A 6,044-nucleotide genomic window follows, 5' to 3' on the forward strand; every position below is an offset into this window, starting at 1 on the left:
TCAACGTTTTTTATCATATAATATTGTTGTAAAGTACAAAATAATGCCACACAATGCTTGCAATGTCTATTAAACTTGTTTCCTTGAGCATGATGCCACACAATGCTTGCAAAGTCTGGCAAACTTGTTTCCTTGGGCATGATGCCACACAATGCTTGCAAAGTCTTGCAAACTTGTTTCCTTGAGCATGATGCCACACAATGCTTGCAAAGTCTTGCAAACTTGTTTCCTTGGGCATGATGCCACAGAATGCTTGCAAAGTCTTGCAAACTTGTTTCCTTGGGCATGATGCCACACAATGCTTGCAAAGTCTTGCAAACTTGTTTCCTTGGACATGATGCCACAATGCTTGCAAAGTCTTGCAAACTTGTTTCCTTCGGCATGATGCCACACAATGCTTGCAAAGTCTTGTAAATTTGTTTCCTTGGGCATGATGCCACACAATGCTTGCAAAGTCTTGCAAACTTGTTTCCTTGGGCCCGATGTATTGATTTTGTTGAGCAATTAAACTTGGGCATTTAAGTGTTAATCTAAGCTATTAACATGTACTGTTATGTACATTTAATTTATATTGTGTACTTAACTTTGTTCCGTAATTGCAAGTTGTAAACAACTTGTTTTCGTAGCAAGAGCTCGAGGTCAGTTTTGTTTATAGCTAGACTACTTTTATTCATTGGAAATGGTCTCATTCTGTTTCGTTACAGGTCAAGTATAAATGTGTGCAAATAGGGATTTTATAAACAAACAATTCATTCCTGTTCTAAATGAATCTTCGGGAATGCATGACCAGAGTTTGTAGTTGTATTTAGATATAAATTGAGAGGAAATATTTAGTTAAAATATTCAATGGAATTACTAAAGTGCACATTGACTATCGGATTAAAACAATATTTTAGATAATTTTGAGCTCATTCAGCGACATACAGGATTGCAACATTTAGTACTATTGTAATTCATGCGGAACATTCTGATAGGACATGGATGAAAATTTAGGATTTAATTCACAAGTCCACATCTGAATTTGATAGAAAATGAAGGGATTCCGTTTCAAAAGCCAGGCTGAACTGATGAAATTCCAAATGCAGAGAGAGAGAGAGAGAGAGAGAGAGAGAGAGACAAAGACATAGAGAGAAAAATGAGAGATATATACAGAGAGAGTTAAACGGAAAGGGAAATGGAGGTGTAGAAAGAATAAAGGAAAATGCACAATATTTTAAACGAATTGGAAGGCGGAGCACTATCCCACTCCATTTTACACACAAAATCAGGTTTTGATGATATCAGAAATATCAGGTTTGTACACGGTTTCATGAAAAATAGAAAATTGCGGTGATGGTTAAATGACCAAGAGAGCTCGTGACTTCATTATTACAGTGTACTTACTGTCAAAGGGTGTGAGTTTTACACTTCACTGCTGGCACAGAACAACAGAGTGCTGGTTATGATATTCTTAAGGAATACATTTTGAACGGCTATGAATTTCTGCATAACACATTTCGACAAAGGTTTAGGAATTGTAGAAATGAAACTGGACAGACCCAGAAAAGAGCAACCATTGGATTGGTGTTCCTCGGCCAAGAGGGTAGATAAAGTTACGTTACTCTCAGACATATTTCTTGATGAGGTCGAGTGTAGTAATGTTAAGACCTACCTTGATGCGCATACATTGGAAACTTTGGATAATGTAGCCTTGTGTGTCTTTTATAGTATGAAGGAGAAGGTCCTATGTCAGAACGGGTCATGGGGTAGTCTGATGTAAGTTTGTCACTATGTATGATTGTTTTAACATCGAGCACTTGTGGTACCACAAGAATAGCCGATGCAGATAACTGAAATGTCTGAGAGTAAAATGAGGATTTTTCTTGAATAAAAGTATATTTCACCCGCCATTATTGACCATTTTTGTTGGTCTAATTATTTATTTTTTTAATGACGTTCGCGAAAGATATTATTGCAGGTTCAAAACAGTTGTTTGATAATAAAAAATATAGAAATCTGACATTGCATCCAAGGTGATACAATCCAAACCCATTCCCATGCAAGCAAGCTTGATTGAAAGTGTCAATGAACGTGACATATCATTGTTCTACTATTATAGTTTCGATCTGCAAACATATTAAGAGCAATCGATGATAAAGAGAAAATAACCAAGACATCAATCTTAGGTAAGAACGTGATAGAATATTGTGTTCTTATCATAGTTTTCATAAATTGGTTAATCTGTCTTATTGCTTTAACCATTACTTTGAGATCAGAAGTATATTGTTTTTCATTCTGACATTTTTAAAACTTTATTTTTCTTTTCTATGGGAACTTAATTCAAACTTAGTTTACAATCAATATTTTTTATGGCGTGTTTTCCTTTGTGTCAGATATATATTTTTGGTATCAGTGGTGTCGTAACAGAACACTGAATTTATTAGCCAGTCCGTTGTTCCTCAAGAAAAAGAGACGCGTTTCGATGAATGATTCCTCACAGACGTGTAGAAAGTTTTCCTTCTATTTATATTGTCACCGGCTATGTCTTGGGCTCATTTTGCGGCCACTTCTTCGATCTACCCGACATCGACTAAGGCTTTTTCTGTGTTCCAAAATAAAATGTTCATCATCTTCAACATATCAAATGTTAAAGAGAATAGCAGCTATGATATATATTTCTCAACAATCCTATGTATATGATAGAATATAGACCGTGATAAATCCGTGGTATATGATGCAACATAATCGGTGATAAATCCAAGGTATATGATAGAACATAGTCCGTGATAAATCCAATATATATATATATATATATATATATATATATATATATATATATATATATATATATATATATATATATATAACATCTTCGTGATAAGTCCATGGTATTTAAAAAACATAGTTCGTGAAAAATCAAATATATATGATATGACATAGTTCCAGATAAATCCAAGGTATATTTCACAACGTAGACCGTGTGAAATCCATTATATATGATACCACATAGTCCGTGATAAATCAAATATATATGATACAACATTGTCCGTATCAAATTCAACGTATATGATACAGCATGGTCCGTGATATATCCAGTGTATATGATACAACTAAGTCCGTGATAATCAAATGTATATGATACAGTATAGTCCGTGATAAATCCAACGTATATGATATAACATAGTCCGTCATAAAAGAAGGTATATGATACAACATAGCCCCTGATAAATCCAATATATATTATACAACATAGTCCCAGATAAATCCAAGGCATATGACACAACATAGTCCGTCAAAAATCCATTATATATGATACAACATAGTCCGTGATAAATCCAATATATATGATAAACATGGTCCGTATTAAATAAAACGTATATGATACAATATAGTCCGTGATAAATCCAGTGCATATGATCCAACATCGTCCGAGATAAATCCAATATATATGATACAACATACGCCGTTATAAATCCAAGGAATATGACACAACACAAACCGTGATAAATCCAATGTATATGATTCAACATTTTCCGTGATTAGTCCAAGGTATATGAAACAATAAAATTCTTGATAAATCCAAGGTATGTAATACAAGATATTCCGTGATATATACAAGGTATATGATACAACATCGTCGGTGATAGATCCAATGTATATGATACAACATAGTCCGAGATATGTCCAATGTGTATGATTCAACATAGTCCGTGATAAATCCATGATATTTCATACACCATAGTCCGTCATAAATCCAAGGAATATGATACAAAATGGTCCGTGATAAATCCAATGTATATGATACGATATATTCCATGCTAAATCCAATAAATGTGATATAACATATTCCGTGATAATTCCAATGTGATACTATACAGTCCGTGATAAATCCAAGGTATTTAAACAACATAGTCCGTGATAATTCCAATGTATATGATACTACGTAGTCCGTGATAAACCTAAGGCATATGATACAACATAGTCCATAATAAATACAAGGCACATGATACAACATAGTTCGTGATAAATCCAAGGCATATGCTACAACAAATTCCGTGATAAATCCAAGGTATATGATACAACATTGTCCGTGATAAATCCATTCTATATGATACAACATAGTCCGTGATAAATCCATTCTATATGATACAACATAGTCCGTGATAAATCCATGGCATATGCTACAACAAATTCCGTGATAAATCCAAGGTATATGATACAACATTGTCCGTGATAAATCCATTCTATATGATACAACATAGTCCGTGATAAATCCATTCTATATGATACAACATAGTTCGTGATAAATTCATGGCATATGCTACAGTATATTCCGTGATAAATCCAAGGTATATGATACAACATAGTCCATGATAAATAAAATGTCTATGATACAACATAATCCGTGATAAAGGCAATGTATTTGATTCAACATATTCCGTGATAAATCCAAGGTATATGATACAACATAGTCCATGATAAATAAAATGTCTATGATACAACATAGTCCGTGATAAAGCCAATGTATTTGATTCAACATATTCCGTGATAAATCAAGGTATATGATACAACATAGTCCATGATGAATCCAATGTATATGATACAACATAGTCCGTCTTAAATTTAAGGTATGTGATTCAACGTAGTCCGCAGAGCGACAATTGAGGAAATACTTCCTCCAATTTATAATTAATGTTATTTCTTAACAGGTGACTGAGTGGGCGCTTAACTGTTGTCTCCGTGAAGGATAGTGTGGATGTCTATCAAATGTATTATTATTATTATTATTATTATTGAGCTTTACAATCAGTCATTTGTTTTCTCTTTGAATTCGTTTGAAACACAGTCTGAGACTGGTTACCAAGCTTTATTCAATTGAATCAATAGTTGTACATAAGCAGAAGCGTTCAATACATGAAACAATATGGTGTTTGAAGCAAATTGTTTGAAGCAAACTGATCATAGCTAACTCTTTCCTCCAATAATCATGAATAACCTTAGAGATATCTGATTCCAAGGTTTAAGCACATGTTTAGTCTCTTTCTTCACCTGATGGAAATCTAACTAAGATTATAACTTAATTACCTGGCGCATGTATTATCTATTGCTTGGCGTACACAGGAAAGTCATGCTGACGTTTTTGATCTGTTGGAGCATCCTTGTCACAACCATGCACATTTCCATGTTGCAGCATCCTTGTCACAACCATGCATATTACCATGTTCATTATACAGCTCCTTCTCCTTAAATAATATGCCTTTAACATTGTAGTCGCCGTTGACGATTTTGTTTTTTCAAACCGGAAATTTTGCGCTGACGAAATATGGTTTGGTTTGAAAATAGTAAAGTATGAAGGACTAATAATGAGCGAGGCTGAAATTGTGCCATGTAGAATCAAATTGATTAGAGCTAACTCTTTCCTCCAATGTCATGAATAACTTTAGAGATATTTGATTCGAAGGTTTCAGCACATGTTTAGTCTCTATCGTCATCTGATTGAAATCTAAGATTATACTTAATTACCTGGGGCAATTATAAACTAGCTGAGGATTATTTAATCCCTTCATACCTTACAATTTTAAATATTGCTAGGTGTACACAGGATAGTCATGCTGACGTTTTTGATCTGTTGGAGCATCCTTGTCACGACCATGCACATTACCATGTTCATTAAGAAGCTCCTTCTACTAAAATAATATTCCTTTAACATTGTAGTCGCCGTTGACGATTTTATTTTTCCAAGCTGAAAAGATTGCGTTGACGGAATATGGTTTGGTTTGAAAATAGCAAAGTATGAAGGACTAATACTGCTCGAGATTGAAATTGTGCCATGTAAAATCATTTATTCACAGGAGGTAGATTCCGATTCGTAATGGATGGGCAAACAGACCACAGCTTAATAATAATTCAGTTGTTTTAAATTCCTCTTGAAACCGAAGAACATATCTTCAACAACATTCATACACAGTAATTTCCTGTTCATAGTACCTGATAGTACTTCCTAATAGTTTTACTCGCAAGATTTAAAAATTGGCTGATTGTAGTATTGTATGATGTTATTAGTA

This window comes from Sinohyriopsis cumingii, chromosome 10, assembly GCF_028554795.1.
Source record: "Sinohyriopsis cumingii isolate HCF-2022 chromosome 10, ASM2855479v2, whole genome shotgun sequence".
Taxonomy (NCBI): Eukaryota; Metazoa; Mollusca; class Bivalvia; order Unionida; family Unionidae; genus Sinohyriopsis; species Sinohyriopsis cumingii.